Genomic DNA, 21816 nt, shown 5'->3' on the forward strand with positions numbered 1-21816 from the left:
CTCGCGCTGACTAAATGTCCCCATGACGAATCGCGCTGCTTTTCGCTGGATCATGTCTATCTCTTCTATTAATCCAACCTGGTAAGGGTCCCATACTGATGAGCAATACTCAAGAATCGGACGAACAAGCGTTTTGTAAGCTACTTCTTTCGTCGATGAGTCACATTTTCTTAGAATTCTTCCTATGAATCTCAACCTGGCGCCTGCTTTTCCCACTATTTGTTTTATGTGATCATTCCACTTCAGATCGCTCCGGATAGTAACTCCTAAGTATTTTACGGTCGTTACCACTTCCAATGATTTACCACCTATGGCATAATCGTACTGGAATGGATTTCTGCCCCTATGTATGCGCATTATATTACATTTATCTACGTTTAGGGAAAGCTGCCAGCTGTCGCACCATGCATTAATCCTCTGCAGGTCCTCCTGGAGTACGTACGAGTCTTCTGCTGTTGCTACTTTCTTGTAGACAACCGTGTCATCTGCAAATAGCCTCACGGAGCTACCGATGTTGTCAACTAAGTCATTTATGTATATTGTAAACAATAAAGGTCCTATCACGCTTCCCTGCGGTACTCCCGAAATTACCTCTACATCTGCAGATTTTGAACCGTTAAGAATGACATGTTGTGTTCTTTCTTCTAGGAAATCCTGAATCCAATCACAAACCTGGTCCGATATTCCGTAAGCTCGTATTTTTTTCACTAAACGTAAGTGCGGAACCGTATCAAATGCCTTCCTGAAGTCCAGGAATACGGCATCAATCTGCTCGCCAGTGTCTACGGCACTGTGAATTTCTTGGGCAAATAGGGCGAGCTGAGTTTCAGATGATCTCTGTTTGCGGAATCCATGTTGGTTATGATGAAGGAGATTTGTATTATCTAAGAACGTCATAATACGAGAACACAAAACATGTTCCATTATTCTACAACAGATTGACGTAAGCGAAATAGGCCTATAATTATTCGCATCTGATTTATGACCCTTCTTGAAAATGGGAACGACCTGCGCTTTCTTCCAGTCGCTAGGTACTTTACGTTCTTCCAGCGATCTACGATAAATTGCTGATAGAAAGGGGGCAAGTTCCTTAGCATAATCACTGTAGAATCTTAAGGGTATCTCGTCTGGTCCGGATGCTTTTCCGCTACTAAGTGATAGCAGTTGTTTTTCAATTCCGATATCGTTTATTTCAATATTTTCCATTTTGGCGTCCGTGCGACGGCTGAAGTCAGGGACCGTGTTACGATTTTCCGCAGTGAAACAGTTTCGGAACACTGAATTCAGTATTTCTGCCTTTCTTCGGTCGTCCTCTGTTTCGGTTCCATCGTGGTCAACGAGTGACTGAATAGGGGATTTAGATCCGCTTACCGATTTTACATATGACCAAAACTTTTTAGGGTTCTTGTTTAGATTGTTTGCCAATGTTTTATGTTCGAATTCGTTGAATGCTTCTCTCATTGCTCTCTTTACGCTCTTTTTCGCTTCGTTCAGCTTTTCCTTATCAGCTATGATTCGACTACTCTTAAACCTATGATGAAGCTTTCTTTGTTTCCGTAGTACCTTTCGTACATGATTGTTATACCACGGTGGATCTTTCCCCTCGCTTTGGACCTTAGTCGGTACGAACTTATCTAAGGCGTACTGGACGATGTTTCTGAATTTTTTCCATTTTTGTTCCACATCCTCTTCCTCAGAAATGAACGTTTGATGGTGGTCACTCAGATATTCTGCGATTTGTGCCCTATCACTCTTGTTAAGCAAATATATTTTCCTTCCTTCCCTTGGTGCCAATGATGGTCGTATGCGTGTTTGGCGCCGTGCAGGTGAGCGCCACAATCAGGACTGCATACGACCGAGGCACACAGGGCCAACACCCGGCATCATGGTGTGGGGAGCGATCTCCTACACTGGCCGTACACCACTGGTGATCGTCGAGAGGACACTGAATAGTGCACGGTACATCCAAACCGTCATCGAACCCATCGTTCTACCATTCCTAGACCGGCAAGGGAACTTGCTGTTCCAACAGGACAATGCACGTCCGCATGTATCCCGTGCCACCCAACGTGCTCTAGAAGGTGTAAGTCAACTACCCTGGCCAGCAAGATCTCCGGATGTGTCCCCCATTGAGCATGTTTGGGACTGGATGAAGCGTCGTCTCACGCGGTCTGCACGTCCAGCACGAACGCTGGTCCAACTGAGGCGCCAGGTGGAAATGGCATGGCAAGCCGTTCCACAGGACTACATCCAGCATCTCTACGATCGTCTCCATGGGAGAATAGCAGCCTGCATTGCTGCGAAAGGTGGATATACACTGTACTAGTGCCGACATTGTGCATGCTCTGTTGCCTGTGTCTATGTGCCTGTGGTTCTGTCAGTGTGATCATGTGATGTATCTGACCCCAGGAATGTGTCAATAAAGTTTCCCCTTCCTGGGACAATGAATTCACGGTGTTCTTATTTCAATTTCCAGGAGTGTACAATACACGCCTGTGAGTTTCCTCATCTGGTGGTGAATCTGCGCCTTTCATGGCACACCGTCCTGGACGATAGGGTTCGTTTCACAATTCCTGTGGGCTGAATCTTTCGGCCATATATTTAAATGAGAGCGCAATACTCGTTAACTCAAAAATACACCAGACGTGTTTCGCTTTCATTTACAAAGCATCCGCTGTGATATTGTGTAAATTGGATACACACGTTTCTACATTTTTAACGTGTGTATCCAGTTTACAGAAAAAATGTAGAAACGTGTGTATCCAATTTGCACAATACTATAGAAGATGCTTTGTAAATAAAAGCAAAACGCGTCTGGTCTAGTTCTTTTTAATTAGATTGCAGTCAACTCCAGACAGATAACATAACGTAACAGCAGCTGCTGCGGAAGATGGCCACGTAAACAAAGGTCTCCATTTATATTTGCCGTATGAGTAATTTGCCGTTGTAGAGAACAATGCTCTATCGACAGAGTTCTACGTTTTATCCGTCGTAGCAGTATGGGGAAGGACATGTAACCTTCAGTTCAGGATCTTCGTTGTCTCTATGGCGTATTGTATGGACCTTTCTCAAAGTCCCTGTTCTTACTGCCTCTCCTTCCGTCGATTGGCGTTAACGTTTTGTCGTTTGTAACTCCTTTTTCGTCTTCGTGTTCTACGGTTCTGACATGGGGCGTAGTACCCAAGTTGTTTTTGCACCCTAAAACAAAACAAACAGTCTGAACATCGTTTCCACAATATAACCTGTCATGCCTAACAGGGCGCCACAAAACCGTCAGTAGGCAATGCATGAGGCGAACTGACCAGAACCACAACAGGTATCATTAAAAGCCAAATAAGTAATTTAAAAACAACCATTATACGTTAAATATAAAATAATTCTGAATTGTTTATAATATCTTTCAATTCTGCTAATAATATTTTATAAACATTTCAGAAAAGTTTTTATATAAGTATTTTCAGAATCATGGTTGTTTTTGAATTATGTATTTGACTTTTGCTTATGGAATCTACTTACTGCAGCGAAACCTGTTCTGTTTGTGGTCAGTTCGTCTTACGCGTTGGCTATAGACAGTCCTGTGGCGCCCTAGTAACCATGACGTGTTATGTTGTGGGAACGATGTTTCGGCGAATTGTGGTGAACATAGCAATTTTAATTTTGACGTGCCAACGCGTCGCTCATTTCATGTTTTACGTAACTGGAAATTCAATGGAAAGATTTCGTGTGTAGCTGGCACGCCGGCCGGAGTGGCCGAGCGGTTAAAGGCGCTACAGTCTGGAACCGCACGACCACTACGGTCGCAGGTTCGAATCCTGCCTCGGCATGGCTGTGTGTGATGTCCTTAGGTTAGTTAGGTTTACGTAGTTCTAAGTTCTAGGGGACTTATGACCACAGCAGTTGAGTCCCATAGTGCTCAGAGCCATTTTTGTAGCTGGCACAATATGTTTATAATAAACTTTATGGATGTATTTTGTCATTTCGTTCTTTTGGGGGCTAATGTTGCATTGTTTGTGTAACAATTTGTAGCATGTCTTGTAATTTTATTAAAGATCTGAAGATGGTCACTTAGTTCACACACATTTGAACATATTTTTATAGCGATCTCGCCGAATAAGCTCTTCTTCACCTAACTAGTGGAACATGTTGATAATCTTCCTGGAAACGTCGACTGGATATCTATCACTCATTTGAGACACAGTAAGTTTTATGTAATCATCGTCAAATTTACATTTTGTGACGGTGTACGCCTTCAAACTCAACAAATCGATTATATAATCATATAAAGAAACTCTTTCCGAATTTTACACCACCCCCGTTCCCCCCCCCCCCCCTCCCCCTACCCTCTTGGAAAAATTTCTGTGGGTCCCCATGCGTATAGCCGTACATTACAGATTTAGCACAATAACTACTAAAATTGGACACTTTCTTTATTTCTTGAGGCAGCGTAACTCAGGGCGCACAAATTATGAGTGCAGTCGTCCTGCTTTTGAGCGTAAGAGCACTTGGCAACTTCCAGCAAATTTTACACATAATTTCAAACCTTACCAAACATCTTCTCCCTGTTCTCACTGACACCCCGCCCCCCCCCCCAAATCTCTCCTCCCCCCGCCACACAGACACACACACACACACACACACACACACACACACACACACACACACACACACACACACACACACACACACACACTTATAATATGGAAAGGAAACAGTTAGCCGCTTACAGTATTGCGGTTTGTTACTGCTTTACTACCAACTGCAATCGCAACACATTGTGCTGGCCGTGTACATATACAGCGTGTAAATAAATCTCCTTTAGACTTCGAGGATAGGTTTCTTACATCAAACCATGAAAAAAAGTCTCATAAACTTGGGATCTGAAATGCATACTTGAAGAGCTATCAGCATTTCTTCATCTTCGGTACTGTTAAACACATCTCTTCAATTGCAGTTTCTTTGCTTTCGGTATTTTGGTAAAAGGTAGTATGAACCAAAACAAGAAAAAAATGTCGAATAAACATGGGCACCAGAGTGAATGGCTTAAGACCAGCTGGTGACCCTCACTGCTTTAAAACTCATCACTTCTTCAGGATAGGTGCTCACAACTATTAAGGCATGCATTTTAGAGCTCATGTTTACTGGACATGTTTTCCTTGTTCTGCTGTAACAAACATGTCGTCAGAGTAAAAGGAATATAGCTGTGTGTACCCCTGACTGTACTTGCAAAGTTATGTCATTGTACGACAAACAGCTCTGGAGATACGATACTCGTACAGTGTTTGATAACACTGGGGAGGGGGAAGGAGGGTTGGTTAGTGTTCACTGTCAATGTGAGGGCGCTGTTAGGTTGTTCCCCGACTACGCAAGAAGCGCAAGTCGATGCCTGCCTTCACATCGCAAGTTCTTTTCCACTCACCTAGATTCTTCTAAAGGTGTCCGTTCCATATACCAGAAGCAGCGTACAGCCACAAATCCTTTCATGAGTTCTCACACCTTTGATGACATAAAGGAATGCTGTAAATATTTAGTCTCACTTTAAATAACTGGAATAAAATCATTCTGCATATTGGGTCATGTCATTATAAAACACTAAAACGACTAAACCAACTAAAATTCGTACATACACTCCTGGAAATGGAAAAAAGAACACATTGACACCGGTGTGTCAGACCCACCATACTTGCTCCGGACACTGCGAGAGGGCTGTACAAGCAATGATCACACGCACGGCACAGCGGACACACCAGGAACCGCGGTGTTGGCCGTCGAATGGCGCTAGCTGAGCAGCATTTGTGCACCGCCGCCGTCAGTGTCAGCCAGTTTGCCGTGGCATACGGAGCTCCATCGCAGTCTTTAACACTGGTAGTATGCCGCGACAGCGTGGACGTGAACCGTATGTACAGTTGACGGACTTTGAGCGAGGGCGTATAGTGGGCATGCGGGAGGCCGGGTGGACGTACCGCCGAATTGCTCAACACGTGGGGCGTGAGGTCTCCACAGTACATCGATGTTGTCGCCAGTGGTCGGCGGAAGGTGCACGTGCCCGTCGACCTGGGACCGGACCGCAGCGACACACGGATGCACGCCAAGACCGTAGGATCCTACGCAGTGCCGTAGGGGACCGCACCGCCACTTCCCAGCAAATTAGGGACACTGTTGCTCCTGGGGTATCGGCGAGGACCATTCGCAACCGTCTCCATGAAGCTGGGCTACGGTCCCGCACACCGTTAGGCCGTCTTCCGCTCACGCCCCAACATCGTGCAGCCCGCCTCCAGTGGTGTCGCGACAGGCGTGAATGGAGGGACGAATGGAGACGTGTCGTCTTCAGCGATGAGAGTCGCTTCTGCCTTGGTGCCAATGATGGTCGTATGCGTGTTTGGCGCCGTGCAGGTGAGCGCCACAATCAGGACTGCATACGACCGAGGCACACAGGGCCAACACCCGGCATCATGGTGTGGGGAGCGATCTCCTACACTGGCCATACACCACTGGTGATCGTCGAGGGGACACTGAATGGTGCACGGTACATCCAAACCGTCATCGAACCCATCGTTCTACCATTCCTAGACCGGCAAGGGAACTTGCTGTTCCAACAGGACAATGCACGTCCGCATGTATCCCGTGCCACCCAACGTGCTCTAGAAGGTGTAAGTCAACTACCCTGGCCAGCAAGATCTCCGGATCTGCCCCCCATTGAGCACGTTTGGGACTGGATGAAGCGTCGTCTCACGCGGTCTGCACGTCCAGCACGAACGCTGGTCCAACTGAGGCGCCAGGTGGAAATGGCATGGCAAGCCGTTCCACAGGACTACATCCAGCTCTCTACGATCGTCTCCATGGGAGAATAGCAGCCTGCATTGCTGTGAAAGGTGGATATACACTGTACTAGTGCCGACATTGTGCATGTTCTGTTGCCTGTGTCTATGTGCCTGTGGTTCTGTCAGTGTGATCATGTGATGTATCTGACCCCAGGAATGTGTCAATAAAGTTTCCCCTTCCTGGGACAATGAATTCACGGTTTTCTTATTTCAATTTCCAGGAGTGTATATTGTAAGGTGGCTTGGTCTCCTGACCATTTCTTACATATTCTGTCGTCACAATCGTCTTCTGCACATCAAGACGATTCATTCGAAGCCAAACTCGATAAGGTAGAGTCAATTTTGTATGAATTAATGTAAGCGATATGCAAATCTAATAAGTAAATCGCAAGTGTGCACCGAGGTCGAAAAAGTCGACGCTGGCGAACACAACTTGATGCCCACAGGAATTTTCGTTCTAGCTAGACGGCTGGTCTGCTGGGAGGCATGTCCCTTCAGAGGAGTGGGTCAACAACATACCTACTTCGGGCGAAGCGACCACCCAGAGAGAGGACAGCTTTTGCAAGAGCGAGGCGATAACAACCCCCATGTTTCACTTCAAAGCAAATTCTTCTACACTGTGTCGGAGCGCTCAGAAGACGCATTTTTTGACAGACCGACTGCGTGGTTACGGAGTTCTCACAGGAGGACAGTATACGCCTAATGGAGATGCTACATAGTTCTGCATTGGTCGACTTAAACGAAACGTCATTCTCCTATTTAAAAGACCAACGCTAATTGGTGGAATATTTCTGACACAAAGAGCCAGAGGAGTGAGGGAAGGCAGCAAATGATATACCCTTGCAACTTTTCGACAAAAAGAGGCCATTCCATTGTCTCCCTTGGAGCGGGAACATGTAACGAGAGCGAATGCGCTCATACGTGTATGTAAAGAGCGAGGAACAAAGTCTCTACTCAGTACTGCACTGGGAGAGCACCTCTGTCATTAGCGAATCGGAGTGATACTCTATATTGAGTCGCACGCGATAAAGTGTTGTTCACTGTGTTGGCCGCCACACTTATTGTGCGGTGTGAACACACAGTTATAGTTCAACGCCTGGGAGCGAATATTGAGTGGCATCGTGGTGGACTGGTTATCTGACTGGTGTACCACGCCAATAGTTAGCCCAGGAGCGGAGTCCTTGACTTCATTAAGGCATAGGGAGAGTTTGATTGGCGAAGGTCAATCCAGATAGAAAGAGATACTTGTGTCATTTATCAGCAGCAAGTGACGCAGGCAGCAGTCATTGCAGCTCATGGTATTGTCCGCTACAGCATATGCGATCCCTATCTCTGCGCCATAACAGTACACTCCACTACATTTCTCACACGACAGCCTTGACCGTACCTAGAAAAATTATTCAAGTTGTGTAGGTGCGCCTCTCAGCCATTCTGCTGAGTAAATAACAGTGTTAAAGGAAAGGGAGAAAAGAACCTTTCCATACTCTGTAAATTAATAGCATTCCTATCCATAAGAGGCAATCTACTGTTCTGAAAAGAAGCTGAAAATTTATTAATTTATAAGAAAAAGTTTCACTTGATTTCTCAGAATTTTTTTTGCAACAAATATTATTATTCATTCCTTTAATGTGGTGGTGTTTTTTTCTTTTTTAGAATAAGTAGCAGTACTCCAGTACCCAAGTAACCCGCTAGTTACGTAAGAATATAGAATACATTTGTGTCTTTTCCTTACGGCGGACGACTCCAGAAGATATCTGTTGCTGAATGTTTTTTCAAGCAGTTCTTGTTGGCACATTAGGAGCGTCTGTCTGACTTCTGTAGTAGTGTGGGGTGGAAATTGTAGGAGCCAAATGGTACTTTTTGGATCAATCCATTGCGCAGCTTAACAAAAATAAAGCCCACACATTGACAATATATTTTAGAGTACGATAACAATAGCGAACAAATGCGGGGCAAAAAAAGTCTTCATAATGCTGTGAACAGTCCCATTCCATTTGTTTTCAGGTCGTACAGAAGTATGTGTGAATATTGTCCAGGAAAGCACGCGACCGCACAGGTAAATCGACGTATTTCCACACTGTAACTAATGTGTCCCATGGCCGTTTCATTCCCCGGCTCAGATAACAGAGCGTACAACGCAGCCTTTCTATAATTAACAGCCATAATATAGTCCGCCAGCTCAGTGGCTTCGAGTTTCATGCCAGTGATTGCCGCTGTGTGGAACAGCGGTGCATATCTGCCGCGACATATAGGCCGATAGCGCGGAATGAGCGTTCAGCACGCGAGTTGCCGCCACCGTAACGTTCTGAGCCGGGATTAGCGGAATACATTTTGTCAAAAGAAGGCAGCTGTATGTCTCCCAAGTGACGGCAGATCAAAATAAACATTAGTTGACGTTGTGCTGTGTCCCTGTATCAGATGAACTGTCGCAATACCACATTCAAATGCCCTATTCTGTCCTTTACAGTGACATCCCTTGGTAATTACACTTCTCTCGGAATTTATCTTTTTTGCTACTAAATCATAAATCGCTGTATACTGTCCGTGCTATTCTGTAGCCGTTCACTAGACGCTTTAAGGGGGCTAGGACGTCAAACGGGCCAACTTCGAGAAGGAGAGGCACCACAGGACAATTTAATTTGCACTGTCTATACTTATACAAATAAATTCATAAAACTTTGTCAGCATGACCAAAAATGGTTCAAATGCCTCTGAGCACTATGGGACTAAACTTCTGAGGTCATCAGTCCCATAGCACTTAGAAAAACTTAAACCTAACTAACCTAAGGTCATCACACACATCCATGCCCGAAGCAGGGTTCGAACCTGCGACCGTAGCGGTCGCGCGGTTCCGGACTGTAGCGCCTAGAACCGCTCGGATACAGCGGCCGGCTTCAGCATGACCAGGAAGGATTCAGGATTCACACTCATAGCAGTGGAAGTTCAAAAACTCGAAAAAATAATATTTTTTAAACGTGTAATTTCATGAAATTTCCTGACAGATTAAAACTGTGTGCCCGACCGAGACTCGAACTCGGGACCTTTGCATTTCGCGGGCAAGTGCTCTACCATCTGGGCTACCGAAGCACGACTCACGCCCGGTACTCACAGCTTTACTTCTGCCAGTATCTCGTCTCCTATCTTCCAAACTTTACAGAAGCTCTCCTGCGAACCTTGCAGTACTAACACTCCTGAAAGAAAGGATACTGCGGAGACATGGCTTAGCCACAGCCTGGGGGATGTTTCCAGAATGAGATTTTCAATCTGCAGTGGAGTGTGCGCTGTTATGAAACTTCCTGACAGATTAAAAGTGTGTGCCCGACCGAGACTCGAACTCGGGACAGAGCTTCTGTAAAGTTTGGAAGGTAGGAGACGAGATACTGGCAGAAGTAAAGCTGTGAGTAGCGGGCGTGAGTCGTGCTTGGGTAGCTCAGTTGGTAGAGCACTTGTCCGCGAAAGGCAAAGGACCCGAGTTCGAGTCTCGGCCCGGCACACAGTTTTAATCTGCCAGGAAGTTTCAAGCAGAAGAAACTTAAGTAACATTCACCATGAATCGTCACAACACGACCGTAAGAAGCTGGAAATGCCTGGCTAAAACTGGACACTTTGCGAGACTATACTTTGGTACCGTCCGTAGTGTGTTAAAAACGATTTCCTACAAAATATCTATCTACGTACTGTTTCTTAGATCGTGGGATCAGATATTCTGAGAGAGTTAAGAATATACAGCGTTGGTCGCTGCCACGCGAATGCGAGATGAAGGCCGGGTGTCTCGTTCCAGCCTGGGGCTGTGGACGTAGAGAGGACAATAGAAGAGAGGGCGCCTCAGGCGGAGGCGTCTTCCATCCGCCGCGGCTGCGAGGTCGCTCTTCTGCTCTCTCTCTCTCTCTCTCTCTCTCTCTCTCTCTCTCTCTCTCTCTCTCTCAATAACACTGCCCTGCGGTCGTACCGACTGCGTGCTCGCCTCTTGGATGCCGCGGGCGGTAATCGATACCGGCCGCACGCGAGCTATCGCTGCCTGCAATATCGCGTGGCGCGGCTCCTTGGGGGATTCCCCTAACGCAATCCGCCCCACGCCGGCATCAAGGCCAACACGACACCTCCCACCCTCCCTAACATTCCGCTCTGCCGCGGGCGAGTCTAGCGCGTGACAACTCCCACACCCTCCTAATCTCCTCCTCTGTATCTTCCCGCCTCTACCTCTCCCTTCATTCCACCCTCACTCCTACTTCCTCTCTCTCTTCTTCTTCCCTCACGCAACCAACTGCAATCGAGCACGAGCCAGGTAGCAGAACTCTTGAACCTCGCCGTACAGCGGCGTTATAAATCTAATTGCGGGCGAGGTAGGAGATAAATTGTCCCTCGTTAAGAATGGAGTTGCGAGAGAGGGTGCTCGTTACGCAGAAAGGAACGCTTGCAAAATATTCGCTTCGCGAGTTCCGTAACAGCTAACGCTGTGTTCCACATTGCAGAAGAGGAAAGCTTAAAACGAGACAATAACTGCGGCCTTACTCGCTCTGCACAACAGCCGAAGGCAATCCTTCACTCCTGTAGCACTGAAAAATGAGGACCTGTCACATGGCGATCAGTTCGGCTTTACGAACGGTAAACCATCGAGGCAGTTACGACGCTGCACTTGACCAAGGACTTGAGGAAAATCGAGACACTGTCACGGGATTTTGTCGAGGCAGAAAAGGCGTTCGACAATGTGAAATCGTGGTGAGCCGTTGAAGGGGAACAAGGGGCAAACATATGGTAGCACCAACATTTTTCTTTTAACAGGGTGGCTTTATTGGAGTGAACAGTTACATTACTGCTCAATGTTTCACAATCAGCTTTAGTTCTTTAAGGCAAGCAGCTCCGATTAATCAAAACAACAAACACTTTTAATACAGCAGCAAAGGGCAAGCTGGGAAGAGAATGAAATTTAAGTAACAAGTCTCCACAAATATGGCTGCACAGTTAAGATTAAATTTATGATTGTTAAATTTTTTTCTGACATCGCAGCAGTAGGCAAGATAAAATTAGCTCAGTTAACAAAATAGAGTTACACCAAAACTCAAATACAAGTTACAATTTAACACACACGGCGACAACCGCCAGCTTAGTATAGTTCACAACATTGTAGAATCTCATACGAGTGCAGCTGTCATTACCAAGGGGAATGTGCGAACCAACTTCAAGCAACTATAACATGGCATAGACCAAATTACAGATTCGGTAGTCTATGGAGAGAAGTCGGCAAGAAACGGTAAATTTTGAAGTCAGGAAATGATCACCGTCGCCCACATACACACTCACGCACGGGCACAGAGGAGACAACCTTAAGCCAGGGAGATAGGACAAAATAGTTCAAATGGCTCTGAGAACTATGCGACTTAACTTCTGAGGTCATCAGTCGCCTAGAACTTAGAACTAATTAAACCTAACCAACCTAAGGACATCACACACATCCATACCCGAGGCAGAATTCGAACCTGTGACCGTAGCTGTCGCGCGGTTCCAGACTGTAGCGCCTAGAACCGCACGGCCACTCCGGCCAGCGGGAGATAGGACAGGCAGGGTGCAAGAAAAACTGTTCGTCACGGGGCCCACCGAACCACTGGACGGCAACTACCAAACAAAATTCACTCACCTTAAACTTTACGTACGACGCCCGGGCGAGGAAACGGGAAATCGTACGGGCACAGGCCAGCAAAAACCCAGACAAACTCACAGAATTCCATAAATTCCAAAACATAATTTAATCAATTATCCCCCAAAACCCCGGAACTTGGCACAAGCGAAATTACAGGCCAGAGGATGCAAATGCACTCTGCAGAAGAGTAAGGAGGGAAAAGGTTAAACAAAGTTCTGCAACGGCACAGTAGAACGCCAAGAAAAACACACTAAGTAAGGTACATCACCCCCACAGAATGCCGAGAAACACGAACACTGGGGGTTGCCCACGTTTCCGACACAGTCATACGAACGAAGATAATCTTGAAACTTCCTGGCAGGTTAAAACTGTGTGCCCGCCCGAGACTCGAACTCGGGACCTTTGCCTTTCGCGGGCAAGTGCTCTACCAACTGAGCTACCGAAGCACGACTCACGCCCGGTACCCACAGCTTTACTTCTGCCAGTATCTCGTCTCCTACCTTCTAAACTTTACAGAAGTTCTCCTGCGAACCTAGCAGAACTAGCACTCCTGAAAGAAAGGATATAGCGGAGACATGGCTTAGCCACAGCCTGGGGGATGTTTCCAGAATGAGATTTTCACTCTGCAGCGGAGTGTGCGCTGATATGAAACTTCCTGGCAGATTAAAACTGTGTGCCCGACCGAGACTCGAACTCGGGACCTTTGCCTTTCGCGAGCAAGTGCTCTACCAACTGAGCTACCGAAGCACGACTCACGCCCGGTACCCAAAGCTTTACTTCTGCCAGTATCTCGCCTCCTACCTTCCAAACTTTACAGAAGTTCTCCTGCGAACCTTGCAGAACTAGTACTCCTGAAAGAAAGGATATAACGGAGACATGGCTTAGCCACAGCCTGGGGGATGTTTCCAGAATGAGGTTCGCAGGAGAACTTCTGTGAAGTTTGGAAGGTAGGAGACGAGATACTGGCAGAAGTAAAGCTGTGGGTACCGGGCGTGAGTCGTGCTTCGGTAGCTCAGTTGGTAGAGCACTTGCCCGCGAAAGGCAAAGGTCCCGAGTTCGAGTCTCGGTCGGGCACACAGTTTTAATCTGCCAGGAAGTTTCATATCAGCGAACACTCCGCTGCAGAGTGAAAATCTCATTCTGGAAGATAATCTTGTTAGCCATAGCACGCTGAAACACACAAACAGCACCAAACTTCCCAGGACGGAAGAGTACTCCCCTATATCCGGGAGCAGTACAGCCACAAGCTCTTGTCAAGGCGCGGTCCAGGGTAATCGCCGCGAGAAAGATGATCCAGCACGAGTATCGCCACCCAGACCTCAGCAAGGCGCAGTCAGACAGGGCAGGAAATCCGGTAATTAGGCGACGACTCCAACTACCGCCCCGGGGAACAGCAAGTTAACACCAGGCCCGGCCAGCGACAGCGCGGAGGGACCCACCGTCCGACGCAAAAGGCAAAGCTCGCGCCCAAACTTGACTGCCCGCGCACTCGGAGGCCCAACGATTAAGAATCGATCGGGAATACCGCCGCCACACCACAGGTGGAAGTAGTTCAACATTCTCAGAAAAAAATGATCGTAATCTGTAGAAAAAGACGGACAAAAAAAAACTCGTGCAATACTCAAGAACGGGCAGTACTACTTGAACGCGAAGAACTAAGTGCTCGGGATAAAGAGGAGTAAGACAGATACATGGATTGAGTATAAATTGGAGAAAGACGAAAGTAATGAGACGCAGCTGAGATGAGATCAGCGAGAAACATCGGAGCTGGTGATAATGAAGTCCAGGTATTCTGCTACCAATGCAGTAAAACAACCCATGGCGGACAGGGCAACGAGCAATATCAAACTTACGCCTTAATTCGAGGAAGAAATTTCTCTGAGAATGTCGAAATGTTGCACAGCACTGTATGGTAGTGAAACGTGGGCTGCGGGAATACCGGAACGGAAGAGAATCGAAGTATTCAAGATTTTTTTTTTTTTTTTTTGTCATCAGTCTACTGACTGGTTTGATGCGGCACGCCACGAATTCCTTTCCTGTGCTAACCTCTTCATCTCAGAGTAGCACTTGCAACCTACGTCCTCAATTATTTGCTTGACGTATTCCAATCTCTGTCTTCCTCTACAGTTTTTGCCCTCTACAGCTCCCTCTAGTACCATGGAAGTCATTCCCTCATGTCTTACCAGATGTCCTATCATCCTGACCCTTCTCCTTATCAGTGTTTTCCACATATTCCTTTCCTCTCCAATTCTGCGCAGAACCTCCTCATTCCTTACCTTATCAGCCCACCTAATTTTCAACATTCGTCTATAGCACCACATCTCAAATGCTTCGATTCTCTTCTGTTCCGGTTTTCCCACAGTCCATGTTTCACTACCATACAATGCTGTACTCCAGACGTACAGCCTCAGAAATTTCTTCCTCAAATTAAGGCCGGTATTTGATATTAGTAGACTTCTCTTGGCCAGAAATGCCTTTTTTGCCATTGCGAGTCTGCTTTTGATGTCCTCCTTGCTCCGTCCGTCATTGGTTATTTTACTGCCTAGGTAGCAGAATTCCTTAACTTCATTGACTTCGTGACCATCAATCCTGATGTCAAGTTTCTCGCTATTCTCATTTGTACTACTTCTCATTACCTTCGTCTTTCTCCGATTTACTCTCAAACCATACTGTGTACTCATTAGACTGTTCATTCCGTTCAGCAGATCATTTAATTCTGCTTCACTTTCACTCAGGATAGCAATGTCATCAGCGAATCGTATCATTGATATCCTTTCGCCTTGTATTTTTATTCCACTCCTGAACCTTTCTTTTATTTCCATCATTCCTTCCTCGATGTACAGATTGAAGAGTAGGGGCGAAAGGCTACAGCCTTGTCTTACACCCTTCTTGATACGAGCACTTCGTTCTTGATCGTCCACTCTTATTATTCCCTCTTGGTTGTTGTACATATTGTATATGACCCGTCTCTCCCTATAGCTTACCCCTACTTTTTTCACAATCTCGAACAGCTTGCACCATTTTATATTGTCGAACGCTTTTTCCAGGTCGACAAATCCTATGAAAGTGTCTTGATTTTTCTTTAGCCTTGCTTCCATTATTAGCCGTAACGTCAGAATTGCCTCTCTCGTCCCTTTACTTTTCCTAAAGCCAAACTGATCGTCACCTAGCGCATTCTCAATTTTCTTTTCCATTCTTCTGTATATTATTCTTGTAAGCAGCTTCGATGCATGAGATGTTAAGCTGATTGTGCGATAATTCTCGCACTTGTCAGCTCTTGCCGTCTTCGGAATTGTGTGGATGATGCTTTTCCGAAAGTCAGATGGTATGTCGCCAGACTCATATATTCTACACACCAACGTGAATAGTCGTTTTGTTGCCACTTCCTCCTATGAGATATCGTGCTACAAAAGAACGTTGAAAATTAGGTAGACTAACGAGATAAGGCATGAGGAGGGTCTTCGAAGAATGGACAGGGAAAGTTCAAGTGTTCCCATTATCAAAAACCTGATGAGTATATTCTGGGTAAACTGTGTTCCCATTTCAGCAGAACCTAGTGTTCCACGCCTCTCAAACTTTATGACTTGATATATATCGGTGTAAAGAATAGCAGCTACCTCTAAATATAGGTAAATGTAAATTAATGCAGATGAATAGCAAAAGGAATCCCGTTATGCTTGAATACTCCATTAGTAGAGATATCGTGCTACAAAAGAATGTATGGATGTAGATGTAGACTTTACGGCGTAACACTTGCGGTGTTAATCACTTAAATATCCTAATCAAACGCATTCCCGAGATTTCATTACTCACTATTAATAATTTTTTGGTACTGCAATTTTTTCCCGTCAGTGAATTTCCGGACGCCATACACAGTTCGTCAGGCTAATAGAAGATGACACGCAGGGAAGTGTTCCCGCCTTCCCATAGAGCCCTCGCTTCTCTAGATAAGGCGTTTTAAGAAAAGCCGCCCCTGCTGGAGCTGCTAGCAGTGCTCTTTCACGGTGACACCATTAAGACGTCTCTGTCGCCAGCCACTCATCTCATCTTTCCGGACCAGTGGCAGCGCTCAACAAGTTGTGGGGAGGTGGCCACGCCGTCTCGTGTCGGGCCATCAATCTTCGTCAGCCAGAGCGACCACCAGGAAGTTACACGATCCGACCCTCGGGCTGGAGTGTCAGCCGCTGCTCTTCAACGGACAGCATCTGCATAGCTCTCTCTGTGCCACACCCACCATCCAGGACACGTCCCAGCGTCTGAGCGTTGAAGACCGTACTTCACAGTATATGCCAGCGAGACACGTGTGCACTGTGAGGGATGTGTCGCGACCATTCCCGACCCATAGCACACTTTACTGAAAGGGTTTACATTGTTAGATACAGGCTGGTGAAAATAAAACTGGTTCAGAAAGTATCTGTAAGTAAGATGAGGCACTGATCCTCTTGGAAGGGGAACAACAAGACAAGAGATAGGCGAATTTTTTTATCTACATTTACATGGTTACTCCGCAATTCACACTTAAGTACCTGGCAGAGGGTTCATCGAAACATTTTCATACTACTTCAATTACATCTACATACACACTCCGCAACCCACCATACGGTGCGTGGCGGAGGGTTCCTCGTACCACAACTAGCATCTTCTCTCCCTGTTCCAAACAGAACGAGGGAAAAATGACTGCCTACATGCCTCTGTACGAGCCCTAATCTCTTTTATCTTATCTTTGTGGTCTTTCCGCGAAATGTAAGTTGGCGGCAGTAAAATTGTACTGCAATCAGCCTCAAATGCTGGTTCTCTAAATTTCCTCAGTAGCGATTCACGAAAAGAAACCTCCTTTCCTCCAGAGACTCCCACCAAACTTCCTGAAGCACTACCGTAACACTCGTGTGATCAAACCTACCAGTAACAAATCTAGCAGCCCGCCTCTGAATTGCTTGTATGTCCTCTCTTAATCCGACCTGATAGGGATCCCAAGCACTCGAGCAGAACTCAAGAATAGGTCGTATTAGTTTTTCATAAGCGGTCTCCTTCACAGATGAACCTCATTTTCCCAAAATTCTACCAATGAACCGAAGACGACTATCCGCCTTCCCCACAACTTCCATTACGTGCCTGTCCCACTTCATATCGCTCTGCAGTGTTACGCCCAAATATTTAATCGACGTGACTGTGTCAAGCGTTACACTGCTAATGGAGTATTCAAACATTACAGGATTCTTTCTCCTATTCATCTGTATTAATTTACATTTATCTGTATTTAGAGTTATCTGCCATTCTTTACACCAATCACAAATCCTGCCCAAGTCATCTTGCATCCTCCTACAGTCACTCAACGACATCACCTTCCCGTACACCACTGCGTCATCAGCAAACAGCTGCACATTGCTATCCATCCTATCCGAAAGATCATTTTTGTAGATAGAAAACAGCAGCGGACCTACCACACTTCCCTGGGGCACTCCAGATGATACCCTCACCTCCGATGAACACTCACAATCGAGGACAACGTACTGGGTTCTATTACTTAAGAAGTCTTCGAGCCACTCACATATTTGGGAACCAATCCCATATGCTCGTACCATAGTTATTAGTCTGCAGTGGGGCACCGAGTCAAACGCTTTCCGGAAGTCAAGGAATATGGCATCCGTCTGATACCCTTCATCCATGGTTCGCAAGATATCATGTCAAAAAAAGGGCGAGTTGCGTTTCGCATGAGCGATGCTTTCTAAAGCCGTGCTGATGCATGAACTTCTCTGTCTCAAGGAAATTCATTATATTCGAACTGATAATATGTTCGAGAATCCTGAAACAAACCGATGTTAAGGATATTGGTCTGTAATTTTGAGGATCCGTCCTACTTCTCTACCATTCCACTTCGGAATGGCAAGTGGGAAAAACGAACACCTAAATCTTTCCGTTCTGCTTTCTCTTATAATGATCATTTCTACCTACGTAGGTGGGTGTCAACAAAATATTTTCGCATTTGGAAGAGAAAGTTGGTGATTGAAATTTCGTAAACAGATCTCGCCGCAAAGAAGACCACCTTTGTTTCAGTGACTGCCACCCCCAACTCGCGTATCATATCAGAGACAATCTCACCCCTATTACACGATAACACGAAACGAGCTGCCCGTCTTTGGACTTTTTGGATGTCCTCCGTCAATACTACCTGGTACGGATCCCACACCGCGCAACAATATTCCAGCAGAGGACGGGCAAGAGGAATGTAGGCTGTCTCTTTAGTGGGTTTGTCGCATCTTCTAAGTGTTCTGCCAAGAAAGCGCAGTCTTTGTTTCGCCTTCCCCACAATATTATCTATGTGGTCCTTCCAATTTAAGATGCTCGTAATTGTAATTCCCAGGTATTTAGTCGAATTGTCAGTTCTTAGATTTTTGCGATTTATCGTATGCCCAAAATTTATCGGATTTCTTTTAGTACTCATGTGAATGACCTCGCACTTTTGTTTAGTGCCAATTGCCACTTTTCGCACCATACAGAGATTGTCTCTAGATCATTTTGTAATTGGAATTGCTCGTCTGATGATTTTACTAGACGGTAAATTACAGCGTCATCTGCAAACAATCTAAGGGGTCTGCTCCGATTATCACCTAGATCATTTACGTAAATCAGGAACAGCAGAGGGCCTATGACACTACCTTGCGGAACGCCAGATATCACTTCTGTTCCACTCGACAATTTGCCGTCTGTAACTATGAACTGTGACCTTTCTGAGAGGAAATCACGAATCCAGTCACACAACTGAGACGATACTCCATATGCGCGCAATTTGATTAATATTCACTTGTGATGAACGGTATCAAAAGCCTTCTGGAAATCTAAGAACATGGAATCGATCTGAGATCCCTTATCGAAATTGTAAAATGTGTTTTAATTCAGACCACAGACGATGTTTTAAATCAGCTTACATTAAAGTAGCAAGCATTTTTAATAGTTGGAAACAGGATTTTAAATATAGTAAAAATGTACTGAATCTAATTGGGGCGAGCTTAAGGTCGAATTTCTGCAAGTCACAGTTACAGAAATGTTTTCTGAAATAGTTATAGGCATACGACTACTGTGTACGTAATGGTAACATAAATCTTCAATTTTCGAAGTACAGCGTTCACAACCAGATATTAACCATGTGGTAATTAAGCGTTTCTGTTAGTTTTATATATGACATATGCTGAATAGCATTATTGATTCCTTTAAGATTTACAGTTTTCGCATTTACGAGTGATGTCATACTGTGCGAACTGTCGGTATTACCACACTTTAATGACCAGATATTTCCAGAATGAGATTTTCACTCTGCAGCGGAGAGTGCGCTGATATGAAACTTCCTGGCAGATTAAAACTGTGTGCCCGACCGAGACTCGAACTCGGGCCCTTTGCCTTTCGCGGGCAAGTGCTCTACCAACTGAGCTACCGAAGCACGACTCACGCCCGGTACTCACAGCTTTACTTCTGCCAGTACCTCGTCTCCTACCTTCAAAACTTTACAGAAGCTCTCCTGCGAACCTTGCAGAACTAGCACTCCTGAAAGAAAGGATATTGCGGAGACATGGCTTAGCCACAGCCTGGGGGATGTTTCCAGAATGAGATTTTCACTCTGCAGCGGAGTGTGCGCTGATATGAAACTTCCTGGCAGATTAAAACTGTGTGCCCGACCGAGACTCGAACTCGGGACCTTTGCCTTTCGCGGGCAAGTGCTCTACCAACTGAGCTACCGAAGCACGACTCACGCCCGGTACTCACAGCTTTACTTCTGCCAGTACCTCGTCTCCTACCTTCAAAACTTTACAGAAGCTCTCCTGCGAACCTTGCAGAACTAGCACTCCTGAAAGAAAGGATATTGCGGAGACATGGCTTAGCCACAGCCTGGGGGATGTTTCCAGAATGAGATTTTCACTCTGCAGCGGAGTGTGCGCTGATATGAAACTTCCTGGCAGATTAATCTCATTCTGGAAACATCCCCCCAGGCTGTGGCTAAGCCATGTCTCCGCAATATCCTTTCTTTCAGAAGTGCTAGTTCTGCAAGGTTCGCAGGAGAGCTTCTGTAAAGTTTGGAAGGTAGGAGACGAGGTACTGGCAGAAGTAAAGCTGTGAGTACCGGGCGTGAGTCGTGCTTCGGTAGCTCAGTTGGTAGAGCACTTGCCCGCGAAAGGCAAAGGTCCCGAGTTCGAGTCTCGGTCGGGCACCAGTTATTTGTTTTTTCTTACTCACTCCGGGTCCAGGTGCTGAAATACCATTCGCACTGACCCAGCATTATGAGGATTGGACTTCGGAAGCAACCCAGTATCCCTCTCCTAAAACAGCCTTTAATTCTTGACGTAATGATTCAACGTTTGCATCTTCTGCACTTAAACTTTCCTGATACTCTTTTGTGTTGGAAATACTGTGACAATTATAGAATCCGAACAACCATACAGTACTAGTCTTAAAACCTGGTTAGACACTGGACTCCCATTCGGGAGGATGACAGTTCAATCCCGCGTCCGGCCTTCCTGATTTAGGTTTTACGTGATTTCCCTAAATCGCTCCAGACAAATGCCGGGACGGTTCCTTTGAAAGTGCACGGCCGACTTCCTTCACCATCCTTCCCTAATCCGATGAGACCGATGACCTCTCTGTCTGGTCTCCTTCCCCAAACAACCCAACCCTCTTAAAACCTGTTTGGTGCAATATACACTGATGAACCAAACCATTATGAACACCTGCTTAATAGTTTCTTTGTTCGTCTTTGAAACGAAATCCATCACTGATTCTGCGTACCAGGTATCCGACAGTTTATTGGTTTGTTTGTTAATGGTTCAAATGGCTCTGAATAGTATGGGACATAACAAAAAAATGGCTCTGAGCACTGTGGGACTCAACTTCTGAGGTCATTAGTCCCCTAGAACTTAGAACTAGTTAAACCTAACTAACCTAAGGATATCACACACACCTATGCCCGAGGCAGGATTCGAACCTGCGACCGTAGCGGTCTCGCGGTTCCAGACTGCAGCGCCTAGAACCGCACGGCCGCTTCGACCAGCTGGGACTTAACATCTGAGGTCATCAGTCCCCTAGAACTTGGAACTACGTAAACCTAACTAACCTAAGGACATCGCACACATGCATGCCCGAGACAGGATTCGAAACTGCGACCGTAGCGGTCGCGCGGTTCCGGACTGAAGCGCCTAGAACCGCTCGGCCACCGCGGCCGGCGTTTGTTAATGTATGTGGCTTTAGATGTCTACGCACAAATCATGTAATTCGTGTAAATAACGGGTCGCTGATTTGGGTACATCGTGATGGCGCCCGACAGCGACCCAACTGGTTCCCATTGGATTTACAACAGGCAAATTTCGTCGCCGA

General features: G+C 46.0%; 1 protein-coding gene and 1 non-coding gene across 2 annotated transcripts in view; both read left to right on the forward strand.

Moving 5' to 3' along the window:
* The window catches only part of LOC126428137 (uncharacterized), a 744079-nt gene that overhangs the window by 155830 nt on the left and 566433 nt on the right, over nt 1–21816 (forward strand). The gene's annotated exons all lie outside the window — the stretch shown is intronic.
* On the forward strand, nt 10237–10311 carry Trnas-cga (transfer RNA serine (anticodon CGA)). The gene has a single exon. It is a non-coding gene; the product is annotated as a tRNA-Ser (tRNA).

This window comes from Schistocerca serialis, chromosome 12, assembly GCF_023864345.2.
Source record: "Schistocerca serialis cubense isolate TAMUIC-IGC-003099 chromosome 12, iqSchSeri2.2, whole genome shotgun sequence".
In the NCBI taxonomy this organism is placed as follows: domain Eukaryota; kingdom Metazoa; phylum Arthropoda; class Insecta; order Orthoptera; family Acrididae; genus Schistocerca; species Schistocerca serialis.